The 15,000-nt window shown below is 60.0% G+C and overlaps 1 non-coding gene across 1 annotated transcript; it reads right to left on the reverse strand.

The window, feature by feature from the left end:
- Nucleotides 1–3,620: 3,620 nt before the first annotated feature.
- LOC131862507 (5S ribosomal RNA) lies at nt 3,621–3,739 on the reverse strand. Its single transcript, XR_009361520.1, has one exon. It is a non-coding gene; the product is annotated as a 5S ribosomal RNA (ribosomal RNA).
- Between the last annotated feature and the right edge of the window lie 11,261 nt (nt 3,740–15,000).

Raw genomic sequence — 15,000 nt, forward strand, 5'->3', positions numbered from 1 at the left:
TCCAAGGTGCGGCGTGCACGAAGTCGGAGCCCGGTTTGCCCCGGGTGCGCACCTCGCGTGCACCTTCGCCGCGGTGGGCACCATGGCGTGCACGAAGTCGGAGCCCGGTTTGCCCCGGGTGCGCACCTCGCGTGCACCTTCGCCGGGGTGGGCACCTTGGTGTGCAGACCTTGGCTGGGTTGCGCGCCCTGGTGGGCACCATGGTGCGCACCAAGGAGCGCTCCGAAGTGTGCTCCAAGGTGCGGCCTGCACGAAGTCGGAGCCCGGTTTGCCCCGGGTGTGCACCTCGGGTGGGCACCTTGGTGCGCATGCCTTGCCTGGGCTGCGCACCAGGGCGGGCTCAAGATGGCACCCGCGTTCCTTTTTTTTCACTATCTTTCAAAACGGAAATTTTAAAATCTCATTTTTTTTTGCCTTTTTCTGGAAATTAGTGAAGGCAGCGCATCAAAGGTGCGCACCTCGCTGCCCACCACGGTGCGCAACGCCGGTGGGCACCCGGGAGTGCTTCGAAGTGTGCTCCAAGGTGCTGCGTGCACGTTGTCGGAGCCCGGTTTGCCCCGGGTGCGCACCTCGCGTGCACCTTCGTCGGGGTGGGCACCTTGGCTGGGTTTGCCCCGGCTGCGCTCCGAAGCGGGGTTATTGGAGCGCCGCCTCTTTTTTTGTCGGAGCGTTTGGTGGGGTTTCTCGCATTGGCTCTTCCGAGGCCCGGTTGCCACCCTGGCGCGCACGAAGTCGGAAGTAGGGTTAATTGCCCGGGTGCGCACCTTTGCCAGGGTGGGCACCTTACCTGGGCTGCGCACCAGGGCGGGCTCAAGATGGCACGCGCGTTCCGTTTTTTTCACTATCTTTCAAAACGGAAATTTTAAAATCTCCTTTTTTTTTTGCCTTTTCTGGAAATTAGTGAAGGCAGCGCATCAAAGGTGCGCACCTCGCTGCCCACCTTGGTGTGCTCTGAGGTGCGCACCCGGGAGCGCTACGAAGTGTGCTCCAAGGTGCGGCGTGCACGTTGTCGGAGCCCGGTTTGCCCCGGGTGCGCACCTCGCCTGCACCTTGGCCGGGGTGGGCACCTTGGCTGGGTTTGCCCAGGGTGCGCTCCGAAGCGGGGTTACTGGAGCGCCCCCTCTTTTTTTGTCAGAGCGTTTGGTGGGGTTTCTCGCATTGGCTCTTCCCAGGCCCGGTTGTTGGGTGCGCTCCCACCCTGGCGCGCGCGAAGTTGGAAGTTGGGTTAATTGCCCGGGCGCGCACCTTCGCCAGGGTGGGCACCTTGGTGCGCACACCTTGGCTGGGCTGCGCACCAGGGCGGGCTCAAGATGGCACCAGCATTCCCTTTTTCTCACTATCTTTCAAAACGGAAATTTTAAAATCTCGTTTTTTTTTTGCCTTTTATGGAAATTAGTGAAGGCATCGCATCAAAGGTGCGCACCTCGCTGCCCACCTTGGTGTGCTCCGAGGTGCCCACCACGGTGCGCAACGCCGGTGCGAACCCGGGAGCGCCCCGATGTGTGCTCCAAGGTGCGGCGTGCACGAAGTCGGACCCCGGTTTGCCCCGGGTGCGCACCTCGCGTGCACCTTGGTGCGCACACCTTGGCTGGGTTGCGCGGCCTGGTGGGCACCATGGTGCGCACCAAGGAGCGCTCCGAAGTGTGCTCCAAGGTGCGGCGTGCACGAAGTCGGAGCCCGGTTTGCCCCGGGTACGCACCTCGCGTGCACCTTCGCCGGGGTGGGCACCTCGGCTGGGTTGCGCGCCCTGGTGCGCACCAAGGAGCGCTCCGAAGTGTGCTCCAAGGTGCGGCGTGCACGAAGTCGGAGCCCGGTTTGCCCCGGGTGCGCACCTTCGCCGCGGTGCGCACCATGGCGTGCACGAAGTCGGAGCCCGGTTTGCCCCGGGTGCGCACCTCGCGTGCACCTTCGGCGGGGTTGCGCGCCCTGGTGGGCACCATGGTGCGCACCAAGGAGCGCTCCGAAGTGTGCTCCAAGGTGCGGCGTGCACGAAGTCGGAGCCCGGTTTGCCCCGGGTGCGCACCTCGCGTGCACCTTCGGCGGGGTTGCGCGCCCTGGTGGGCACCATGGTGCGCACCAAGGAGCGCTCCGAAGTGTGCTCCAAGGTGCGGCGTGCACGAAGTCGGAGCCCGGTTTGCCCCGGGTGCGCACCTCGCGTGCACCTTCGCCGCGGTGGGCACCATGGCGTGCACGAAGTCGGAGCCCGGTTTGCCCCGGGTGCGCACCTCGCGTGCACCTTCGCCGGGGTGGGCACCTCGGCTGGGTTGCGCGCCCTGGTGCGCACCAAGGAGCGCTCCGAAGTGTGCTCCAAGGTGCGGCGTGCACGAAGTCGGAGCCCGGTTTGCCCCGGGTGCGCACCTCGCGTGCACCTTCGCCAGGGTGGGCACCTCGGTGCGCACACCTTCTCAATGTTTTCTTGCCTTTTCTGGAAATTGGTGAAGGCAGCGCATCAAAGGTGCGCACCTCGGTGTGCTCCGAGGTGCGAACCCGAGAGCGCTCCGAGGTGCCCACGAAGTCGAAAGTCGGGTTAATTGCATTGTTTTCCCCGGGTGCGCTCCGAGGTGCGCAACATCGGCGCGCACCAAGGAGGGCTCCGAAGTGTGCTCCAAGGTGCGCACGATGGCGTGCACCTCTGGTGCGCACGATTCGGAGCTCGGTTTGACCGGGGTGCGCACACCTTGGCTGGGTTGCGCACCTTTTGTGCGCTCCAAGGTGCGCACGAAGTCGGAGCTCGGTTTGCCCCGGGTGCGCACCTTCGCCAGGGTGCGCACCTTGATGCGCACGCCTTGGCTGGGCTGCGCACCTTGGTGGGCGCCATGGTGCGCACCTTTCGTGCGCTCCAAGGTGCGCACGAAGTCGGAGCTCGGTTTGCCCCGGGTGCGCACCTTGGTGGGCGCCATGGTGCACTCCGAGGTGCCCAAGATTGGTGCGCACCAAGGAGCGCTCCGAAGTGCGCTCCAAGGTGCGCGCGAAGTCGAAAGTTGGGTTAATTGTCCGGTTTGCCTCGGGTGCGCACCTTGCGTGCACCTTCGCCAGGGTGGGCGCCTTGGTGCGCACACCTTGGCTGGGCTGCGCACACCTTGGCACCCGCGTTTCCTTCATTTTAAATTTTTTTTTTTTACAATCTCTCAAGTGGGAAATTCTATAATCTCAACTTTTTTTGCCTTTTCAGGAAACTTTTGAATGGAGCGCATCATTGGTGCGCTCCGAAGTGTGCTCCAAAGCTCTCTCCAGCTGCGTGCACCTGCCCCGGCCGCGCACCCGGCCCCGCCCAGCTTCGCTCACCTGTCCCGGGCGTCTGGTGCGGAACCTTAGAGTAAGAAACATCACCGTGCACCTTGGCCAACGTGCGCGACTCGACCGAGCGCGCACTGGCCGAGGTGCACACCGATTTCACCTGGGTGCGCGCGCAGCACCTCGGGCGCACCGGGGTGCGCGCACAACGCCCGGGTTGCACCGTGGCCTGTGTGCTCGGGGTGCCTCGGGTGCGCGCTCGGTGTCGCCCCCGCGCGCGCGGTAGTGCGGGCAGCGCACCCCGGCCCGGCCCGGCCCCGACGAGAACGCAAACGGGCAAAAGGTTTATTCAAATAGCATTGCGACGCCCGGCGAAAAACTAAAAAAGGGTGCAACACCGGGACTTCCCGGGAGGTCACCCATCCCAGTACTACTCCGGCCCAAGCGCGCTTAACTGCGGAGTTCTGATGGGATCCGGTGCACTAATGCTGGTATGATCGCACCCGTTATGAGCTTGTCGCAGTGTGTACTTAGCAAACCGCGACCCACGTGCGAATCCACCCCGGCCACCCACCCCCGTCGAGGTGCACACCCTCCCTCGCGAAGTGCGCCCCGTTCGCCAAGTGTGAGCCCTGCCCGGGTGCGCGCACCTTGCTAGGGCGTCGGGTGTGCACCCGGCCCGGCCTACGTGCGTGCACCTGGAGGGGGCGTCGTGTGCGTGCAGTGTCCCGTCTGCAACGCGGTGCCCACACACCACCTCGGGCGCAACGACCTGCGCTCACATGTGGGCCGAGTGCACCTTGGTGCATGTTCGGGGCGCCTCGGGTGCACGCTCGATCTTGCCCCGGTGCACCAAGGCGCTCGGTTTGCCCCGGGTGCGCACTTGGTGCAAGGTGGGCACCCAAAATAGGGATCAAGCACCAAAACACAAGTTTCGGGATGCAAAATGGGACCCAAGGACCACAAATGCGTTCCAAGACCCATGATGGGTCCACGAGAACAAAAATGTGTTCCGAGACTTAATAAACAAATATTGGGTTTTAGGAGAAGAAACATGCTCTGATGCCCAAAACGAGAATCGACCCCGAAAAGGCCACAGGCCAAAAGTGGGATGCGAGACAAAAAAAAATGGGACCCGAGGACCAAAATTGGGTTCCCAGGTCGAAGACAGGGCAACCGGACAAGAAACGACCTCTAAGGCTCGAAATGAGTCCCGACGACTAAAACTTGACAAGAAGCACCCATCAGGCACCCAACTCGACACCCATGGGATGCCGACCCACCCGGGCTTCCACCTAGCACACCTTGGCACCCACCCACCCTCGCACCCAACCTCGCACCCAACTTAGCACCTTTGAACCCACATTGGCACTCACCCTGACCCTGGCACCTTGGAACCCACATTGGCACTCACCTTGACCCTGGCACCCACCTTTGCACTCACCTTGGGACCCACCCTGGCTCCCACCTCGGCACCCACCCAGACACCCACCTTGGTTCCTTGGCACCCACCTTGGATCCTTGGCACCCACCCCGACACCCACCTTGGCACGCAACTTGGCTACTTGCCACCCACCTTGGCTCCTTGACGCCCACCCCGACAACCACCCCGTGACCTACCCTGGCTAGGGTTGGTGCACACCCACCCTGGTGCCCACCTTGGCACCCACCCTATGACCCACCTTGGCACGCACCTTAGTACCCACCCCGTTACCCACCCTAGGACCCACCCCGTGACCCACCTTGGCCAGGGTGGGTGCACCCACCCTGGTGCCCACCTTGGCACCCACCCATCCTAGCACCCAGCCTGTGACCGGGCTTGGAACCCAACCTTGCACCCGCACCCGTCTTGGCCAGTGTGGGTGCGCACCCATCCTGGCACCCACGTTGTGACACACCCTTTAACCCACGCACCCTAGCACCCACGTTGGCACCCACCTTGGAACCCAACCTAGCAACTTGGCACCCACCCCGTGACCCACCTTGGCATCCACCATAGCAGTCGCCGACTTGGCACCCACCTCGGCACCCACCTTGACACTTGTGGACCCACCTTGCCACTCACCCTAGCATCGACCCATCCTAGCACCCACCCTGGCACCTTTGCACCCTAGCACTCACCCATCCTAGCACCTAACCTGTGACCCACCTTGACACTCACCCTCGCACCCACCTTGGAACCCAACCTAGCACCCACCCACCCTGACACCAACCCTAGCACCTACCCACCCTTGCACCCACCCTGTGACCCATCTTGGCACCCACCCATCCTACCACTCAACCTATCACCCACCTTCTCACCCACCTTGGCATCCACCTTAGCACCCACCCACACTGGCACCTTGGCACCCACCTCGGGCAAGGTGGGTGCACACCCACCCTGGCACCCAATTTAGAACCCACCGAGCATGTTACCCACCTTGGCACCCACATTGCAGCCCACCCTAGTACCCACCCTATGACCCACATTGGCATCCACACCCTAGCACCCAGGCACCTCGACACCCGCCTTGACACCCACCCTAGCACTGAACCTGTGACCCACCTTGGAACTCACCCTAGAACCCACCCACCCTGTGAACCACCTTGGCATCCACCTTAGCACCCACCCACCTTGGCACCCACTCTAGCACTCACCCATCCTAACACCCAACTTGTTACCCACCTTGGCACCCGCCCTCGCGTCCACCTTGAAACCCACCCTAGCACCCACCCACGCAGGAGCCCACCTTGGCACCCAACCTAACACCCACGCATCCTGGCACCCAACTTGTGACCCACCTTGGAACCCACCCTAGTACCCACCTTTGAACCCACTATATCACCAACCCACCTTGGCACCCACCCTATGACCCTCTTTGGAATCCACCCTAGCACGCACCCACCCTGGCACCCACCATGGAGCGCACCCTAGCACCCACCCACCTCGGCACGCACCTCAACACCCACCTTGGTGTGCGCACTGCGCCAACCTCTCAAAGACCCTATGTGGTGCGCTCCAAAGTGTACACCTTTGGTGCGCTCCAAGGTGCGCACCTTTGGTGCACACCGAGGTGCACACCAAAGTGTGCACCGAGGTGAGCACCAAAGTGCACTCCAGGGTGCACACCAAGGCGTGCACCTTTGGTGCGGTCAATGCAAACGAATTCGGAAGTTGGGGTCGATGTCCTAATCGCTGCTGCAGACTACACGTATGAGAATCGGACAAATAGCTTTATATAGGGGAGGTGTTGCGTTTGATGGGTCGACTCCCCTGGTTGTGTGCACTGCACCAACTTCAAAGACCCTGTCTTGTTTAAGAAGTCAAAAGTTGGGGTGGATGTCCTAATCATTGCTGCAGTCTACGCATGTATGAGAATCAGACAAATAGCTTATATAGGGGAGGTGTTGCATTCGGTGGGTTGACTCCCCTGGTTGTGCGCACTGCGCCAACCTCAAAGACCCCGCATAGCAGAAGAAGTCGGAAGTCGGATTTTGGTGAGCACCAAGGCGTGCACCTTTGGTGCGGTCAACGCAGACGAATTCAGAAGTTGGGGTGGATGTCCTAATCGTTGTTGCAGGCTACACATGTATGAGAATCAGACAAATAGCTTATATAGGGGAGGTGTTGGGTTTGATGGGTCAACTCCCTTGGTTGTGCGCATTACGCCAACCTCAAAGACCTTGTTTTCGTTAAGAAGTCAAAAGTTGGGGTCAATGTCCTAATGGCTCCTGCAGGCTACACATGTATGAGAATCGGACAAATAGCTTATATAGGGGAGGTGTTGGGTTTGATGGGTCGACTCCCCTGGTTGTGCGCATTACGTCAACCTCAAAGACCTTGTTTTCGTTAAGAAGTCAAAAGTTGGGGTCGATGTCCTAATTGCTCCTGTAGACTACACATGTATGAGAATCAGACAAATAGCTTATATAGGGGAGGTGTTGGGTTTGATGGGTTGACTCCCCTAGTTGTTCGCATTACACCAACCTCAAAGACCTTGTTTTCGTTTAGAAGCCGAAAGTTGGGGTCGATGTCCTAATTGCTCCTGCAGGCTACGCATGTATGAGAATCAGACAAATAGCTTATATAGGGGAGGTGTTGGGTTTGATGGGTCGACTCCCCTGGTTGTGCGCATTGCGCCAACCTCAAAGACCCTGCATTGCGGATGAAGTCGAAAGTCAGAGTTTGGTGTGCTACAAGGTGTGGTCGAAGGTGCTCACCTAGGTGTGCACCTTTGGAGCACAGGAAAAGTGCCCTCCAAAAGTGCGCACCTTTGGAGTGCACAAAAGTGCCCTCCAAAAGTGCGCACCTTTGGAGCGCAGAAAAGTGCCCTCCAAAAAGTGCCCTCCAAAAGTGCGCACCTTTGGAGCGCAGAAAAGTGCCCTCCAAAAAGTGCCCTCCAAAAGTGCGCACCTTTGGAGCGCAGAAAAGTGCCCTCCAAAAAGTGCCCTCCAAAAGTGCGCACCTTTGGAGCGCAGAAAAGTGCCCTCCAAAAAGTGCCCTCCAAAAGTGCGCACCTTTGGAGCGCAGAAAAGTGCCCTCCAAAAAGTGCCCTCCAAAAGTGCGCACCTTTGGAGCGCAGAAAAGTGCCCTCCAAAAAGTGCCCTCCAAAAGTGCGCACCTTTGGAGCGCAGAAAAGTGCCCTCCAAAAAGTGCCCTCCAAAAGTGCGCACCTTTGGAGCGCAGAAAAGTGCCCTCCAAAAAGTGCCCTCCAAAAGTGCGCACCTTTGGAGCGCAGAAAAGTGCCCTCCAAAAAGTGCCCTCCAAAAGTGCGCACCTTTGGAGCGCAGAAAAGTGCCCTCCAAAAGTGCGCACCTTTGGAGCGCACAAAAGTGCCCTCCAAAAGTGCGCACTTTTGGTGCGCACCAAGGCGCTGGTTCGGTCGTTGCAGGCGAGTTCGGAAGTTGGGGTCGATGTCCTGAGCGGAGGTGCAAACTACACAGGTGTCGGAATCGGACAAATAGCTTATATAGGGGAGGTGTATGCTTCGATGGGTCGACTCCCCAGGTTGAGCGCACCGCGCCAACCTCAAAGACCCTACGGTATGGATGAAGTCGGAAGTTGGGTCCGATGACCGATTCGATTAGTAGGTATGCTCATGAGGTCGGAATTTGGGTCCGATGACCTGCCATGTGCAGGAAGGCGAATGTTGACACTGTGCGTTGCAAGGTGCACACCAAGGCGCTGGTGCGGTCTTTTTAGTCGAGTTCGGAAGTTGGGGTCGATGTCCTGATCGGAGGTGCAAGCTACACAGGTGTGGGAATCGGACAAATAGCTTATATAGGGGAGGTGTATGCTTCGTTGGGTCGACTCCCCGGGTTGAGCGCACCGCGCCAACCTCAAAGACCCTACGGTATGGATGAAGTCGGAAGTTGGGTCCGATGACCGATTCGATATGTAGGCATACTCGCGAGGTCGGAATTTGGGTCCGATGACCTGCCACGTGCAGGAAGGCGAATGTTGGCACTGTGCGTTGCAAGGTGCGCACCAAGGCGCTGGTTCGGTCGTTGGAGGCGAGTTCGGAAGTTGGGGTCGATGTCTTGATCGGAGGTGCAAACTACACAGGTGTGGGAATCGGACAAATAGCTTATATAGGGGAGGTGTATGCTTCGTTGGGTCGACTCCCCGGGTTGAGCGCACCGCGCCAACCTCAAAGACCCTACGGTATGGATGAAGTCGGAAGTTGGGTCCGATGACCGATTCGATATGTAGGCATACTCGCGAGGTCGGAATTTGGGTCCGATGACCTGCCATGTGCAGGAAGGCGAATGTTGGGACTGTGCGTCGCAAGGTGCGCACCAAGGCGCTGGTGCCGTCGTTGCAGTCGAGTTCGGAAGTTGGGGTCGATGTCCTGGTCAGAGGTGCAAACTACACAGGTGTGGGAATCGGACAAATAGCTTATATAGGGGAGGTGTATGCTTCGATGGGTCGACTCCCTGGGTTGAGCGCACCGCGCCAACCTCAAAGACCCTACAGTATGGATGAAGTCGGAAGTTGGGTCCGATGACCGATTCGATACGTAGGCATATTGGCGAGGTCTGAATTTGTGTCCGATGACCTGCCATGCGCAGGAAGGCGGAATTTGGGTCCGATGACCGAGTTGATGGCGTGCCATGCGCAGAAAGGCGGAATTTGGGTCCGATGACCGAGTTGATGTTGATGGCCCGCCATGCACAGGAAGGCGGAATTTGGGTCCGATGACCGATTTGAAGGCGTGCCATACGCAAAAAGGCGGAGTTTGGGTCCGATGACCGAGTTGATATTGATGGCCCGCCATGCGCAGGAAGGCGGAATTTGGGTCCGATGACCTGACATACGCATGGAGTCCGACTCGGGGGCCGATGTTCGATTCGATGACTTGCATTGTGGGTAAAGTCGGAAGTTGTGGTCTTTGACCCGATTCGATGACCAGACTTCGGCTGCTTGAGAATCGGACAAATAACTTATATAGGGGAGGTAGTGTTCTCGAGCATCCTCCCCCCGTGCCCGTTTATGTCGATTGATGCTGGTGCTCGACTGGTTGGAGCGCTCGGATGCAAAAATCTTGCACCAGGATTTATCGATTGTGATGGACACGGCAAGTCTCCTGATTGCTATGCAGGAGCTCATCGTGAATCTCTATGCGGCCTTGGTATGGACTCGACCTGCGGAATGGTTCGGCAATGGTAGTCGCTCCAACACGTCCTTGCAATGGCCACAGAGGTGATTCGACTAGAGCTCCAGTCTAGCTTTTGGGTTGCTTGGCGGACTGGTATAGCCGCGATCGAGTTCCGGCCATGAACGTTTTAGATAGCTCTTGGGCTTTCTGGGACGGAAGTCGGAAGTTTGGGCTGTTGTCCGATTTGATGACCATTCTTCGGATGTGTGAGAATCGGACAAATAACTTATATAGGGGACTGTGTTGTCTCACGCAGCCCCCTCCGTGCCCCTCTATCTCGACCGATGTTGGTGCTTGAAAGGGTTGGGATCGCTCGGATTTATAAACGTGCACCACCATTTGTCGAGTGTGAGGGACGCGGCAGGTCTCCTAAATGCTATGCGGGCGCTCTCTGAGAATCTCTATCCGGCCTCGACACAGACTAGTCTTGCTGAATGGTTTGGCACTGGTAGTCGATCCAACACGTCGTTGTTGTGGCCGCCTAGGCGATTCGATTCGAGCCCCCGTCTAGCTTTTGGGTTGCTTGGCGGATTTTGCCCTATCCGCAAGTGAGCTCGGTCCCTAAACGTTCGAGAAACCCGATTGCTATGCGCCGACTCTCTTTCTTGCGAGCCTCCATCTAGCTTTTGGGTCTCTACGGAACGGAAGTCGGAATCTGGGACCGTTGTTTGATTCGACGAGGCAGACTACGGTTGTGCGAGAATCGGACAAATAACTTATATAGGGGAGGTGTTGACTGGAGCATTCTCCCCCGTGCCCCTCTAACTCGACCAATGCTGGCGCTCGAACGGTGGTAGCGCTCGGATTTTCATTGAGCGCCAGCATTGGTCGATTTAGAGGGGCATGCGAGATTCCCGAATGCTATGCGAGGGCTCTAACGGAAATGTCTATTGGTTTCGGTATGGATGCAATTGCGAGTGGTTCGGCAAAGGTAGTCGTTCCGATGCGTCCATGTCGTGGCCAAATCGATAATTCGATTTGAGCCCTCGTATAGCATTTGGGTCTCTCGATGTGATTCCGCATTCCAGTCCCTTTGGGCACTGCTTGAGCCGCATCCCAGGGGGTTCCCTTCCCAATAATCTGCCTCGCAACCCGATTGCTATGCGGTGAGGCTCCTCGGCCGCCTCGGAACTATCTGTGTATCAGACGCATCGCGGGATAAGGGGTTGGCAACGGTAGTCGCCCCAAGCGCGTCCGATGCTTGGACCATTCCGAGGCGGCCCTGAAGCCTCTTCCGTCTAGCCGTTGGGTCCTTCTCGCCGCATCCCTCGCCTCGCACCCCGATTGCTATGCGGTGAGGCTCCTCGGCCGCCTCGGAACTATCTGTGTATCGGACGCGTCGCGGGATAAGGGGTTGTCACTGGTAGTCGCCCCAAGCGCGTCCGATGCTTGGACCATTCCGAGGCGGCCCTGAAGCCTCTTCCGTCTAGCCGTTGGGTCCTTCTCGCCGCATCCCTCGCCTCGCACCCCGATTGCTATGCGGTGAGGCTCCTCGGCCGCCTCGGAACTATCTGTGTATCGGACGCGTCGCGGGATAAGGGGTTGTCATTGGTAGTCGCCCCAAGCGCGTCCGATGCTTGGACCATTCCGAGGCGGCCCTGAAGCCTCTTCCGTCTAGCCGTTGGGTCCTTCTCGCCGCATCCCTCGCCTCGCACCCCGATTGCTATGCGGTGAGGCTCCTCGGCCGCCTCGGAACTATCTGTGTATCGGACGCGTCGCGGGATAAGGGGTTGTCACTGGTAGTCGCCCCAAGCGCGTCCGATGCTTGGACCATTCCGAGGCGGCCCTGAAGCCTCTTCCGTCTAGCCGTTGGGTCCTTCTCGCCGCATCCCTCGCCTCGCACCCCGATTGCTATGCGGTGAGGCTCCTCGGCCGCCTCGGAACTATCTGTGTATCGGACGCGTCGCGGGATAAGGGGTTGTCACTGGTAGTCGCCCCAAGCGCGTTCGATGCTTGGACCATTCCGAGGCGGCCCTGAAGCCTCTTCCGTCTAGCCGTTGGGTCCTTCTCGCCGCATCCCTCGCCTCGCACCCCGATTGCTATGCGGTGAGGCTCCTCGGCCGCCTTGGAACTATCTGTGTATCGGACGCGTCGCGGGATAAGGGGTTGTCACTGGTAGTCGCCCCAAGCGCGTCCGATGCTTGGACCATTCCGAGGCGGACCCGAAGCCTCTTCCGTCTAGCCGTTGGGTCCTTCTCGCCGCATCCTTCGCCTCGCACCCCGATTGCTATGCGGTGAGGCTCCTCGGCCGCCTCGGAACTATCTGTGTATCGGACGCGTCGCGGGATAAGGGGTTGTCACTGGTAGTCGCCCCAAGCGCGTCCGATGCTTGGACCATTCCGAGGCGGACCCGAAGCCTCTTCCGTCTAGCCGTTGGGTCCTTCTCGCCGCATCCCTCGCCTCGCACCCCGATTGCTATGCGGTGAGGCTCCTCGGCCGCCTTGGAACTATCTGTGTATCGGACGCGTCGCGGGATAAGGGGTTGTCACTGGTAGTCGCCCCAAGCGCGTCCGATGCTTGGACCATTCCGAGGCGGACCCGAAGCCTCTTCCGTCTAGCCGTTGGGTCCTTCTCGCCGCATCCCTCGCCTCGCACCCCGATTGCTATGCGGTGAGGCTCCTCGGCCGCCTTGGAACTATCTGTGTATCGGACGCGTCGCGGGATAAGGGGTTGTCACTGGTAGTCGCCCCAAGCGCGTCCGATGCTTGGACCATTCCGAGGCGGACCCGAAGCCTCTTCCGTCTAGCCGTTGGGTCCTTCTCGCCGCATCCCTCGCCTCGCACCCCGATTGCTATGCGGTGAGGCTCCTCGGCCGCCTTGGAACTATCTGTGTATCGGACGCGTCGCGGGATAAGGGGTTGTCACTGGTAGTCGCCCCAAGCGCGTCCGATGCTTGGACCATTCCGAGGCGGCCCCGAAGCCTCTTCCGTGTAGCCGTTGGGTCCTTCTCGCCGCATCCCTCGCCTCGCACCCCGATTGCTATGCGGTGAGGCTCCTCGGCCGCCTTGGAACTATCTGTGTATCGGACGCGTCGCGGGATAAGGGGTTGTCACTGGTAGTCGCCCCAAGCGCGTCCGATGCTTGGACCATTCCGAGGCGGCCCCGAAGCCTCTTCCGTGTAGCCGTTGGGTCCTTCTCGCCGCATCCCTCGCCTCGCACCCCGATTGCTATGCGGTGAGGCTCCTCGGCCGCCTTGGAACTATCTGTGTATCGGACGCGTCGCGGGATAAGGGGTTGTCACTGGTAGTCGCCCCAAGCGCGTCCGATGCTTGGACCATTCCGAGGCGGACCTGAAGCCTCTTCCCTCTAGCCGTTGGGGCTTTCTCGCCGCATCCCTCGCCTCGCACCCTGATTGCTATGCTGTGAGGCTCCTCGGCCGCCTTGGAACTATCTGTGTATCGGACGCATCGCGGGATAAGGGGTTGGCAGTGGTAGTCGCCCCAAGCGCATCCGATGCTTGGACCATTCCGAGGCGGCCCTGCAGCCTCTTCCGTCTAGCCGTTGGGGCCATCTCGCCGCATCCCCCACCTCGCACCATGATTGCTATGCGGTGAGGCTCCTTGGCCGCCTCGGAACTATCTGTGTATCGGACGCATCGCGGGATAAGGGGTTGTCACTGGTAGTCGCCCCAAGCGCGTCCGATGCTTGGACTATTCCGAGGCGGCCCTGCAGCCTCTTCCGTCTAGCCGTTGGGGCCATCTCGCTGCATCCCCCACCTCCTCGGCCGCCTCGGAACTATCTGTGTATCGGACGCATCGCGGGATAAGGGGTTGGCAGTGGTAGTCGCCCCAAGCGCGTCCGATGCTTGGACTATTCCGAGGCAGCCCTGCAGCCTCTTCCGTCTAGCCTTTGGGGCCATCTCGCCGCATCCCTCGCCTCGCACCCCGATTGCTATGCGGTGAGGCTCCTCGGCCGCCTGGGAACTATCTTCGTATCGGACGCATCGCGGGATAAGGGGTTGTCACTGGTAGTCGCCCCAAGCGCGTCCGATGCTTGGACTATTCCGAGGCGGCCCTGTGGCCTCTTCCGTCTAGCCGTTGGGGCCATCTCGCCGCATCCCCCACCTCGCACCCCGATTGCTATGCGGTGAGGCTCTTCGGCCGCCTTGGAACTATCTTCGTATCGGACGCATCGCGGGATAAGGGGTTGTCACTGGTAGTGGCCCCAAGCGCGTCCGATGCTTGGACTATTCCGAGGCGGCCCTGCAGCCTCTTCCGTCTAGCCGTTGGGGCCATCTCGCCGCATCCCCCACCTCGCACCCCGATTGCTATGCGGTGAGGCTCCTCGGCCGCCTTGGAACTATCTTCGTATCGGACGCATCGCGGGATAAGGGGTTGTCACTGGTAGTCGCCCCAAGCGCGTCCGATGCTTGGACTATTCCGACGCGGCCCTGTGGCCTCTTCCGTCTAGCCGTTGGGGCCATCTCGCCGCATCCCCCACCTCGCACCCCGATTGCTATGCGGTGAGGCTCCTCGGCCGCCTTGGAACCATCTTCGTATCGGACGCATCGCGGGATAGGGGGCTGTCACTGGTAGTCGCCCCAAGCGTGTCCGATGCTTGGACCATTCCTAGGCGGCCCTGAAGCCTCTTCCGTCTAGCCGTTGGGGCCTTCCCGCCCCATCCCTCGCCTCGCACCCCCGATTGCTATGCGGTGAGGCTCCTCGGCCGCCTTGGAACCATCTGTGTATCGGACGCATCGCGGGATAAGGGGTTGGCACTGGCAGTCGCCCCAAGCGCGTCCGATGCTTGGACCATTCCGAGGTGGCCCTGAAGCCTCTTCCGTCTAGCCGTTGGGGCCTTCCCGCCCCATCCCTCGCCTCGCACCCCGATTGATATGCGGTGAGGCTCCTCGGCCGCCTTGGAACTATCTGTGTATCGGACGCATCGCGGGATAAGGGGTTGGCACTGGTAGTCGTCCCAATCGCATCCGATGCTTGGACCATTCCGAGGCGGCCCTGCAGCCTCTTCCGTTTAGCCGTCGGGGCCTTCCCGCCGCATCCCTCGCCTCGCATCCCGATTCCTATGCGGTGAGTCTTCTCGGCCGCCGCGGAACTATACCTGTTATTGCTACTGCATCCTTCGGCTGGTAACCTCCTCTGTCGCCTTGGAACGTTCTCTTTGTCGGACG

Source organism: Cryptomeria japonica, unplaced genomic scaffold (assembly GCF_030272615.1).
Source record: "Cryptomeria japonica unplaced genomic scaffold, Sugi_1.0 HiC_scaffold_43, whole genome shotgun sequence".
Classification (NCBI taxonomy): Eukaryota; Viridiplantae; Streptophyta; class Pinopsida; order Cupressales; family Cupressaceae; genus Cryptomeria; species Cryptomeria japonica.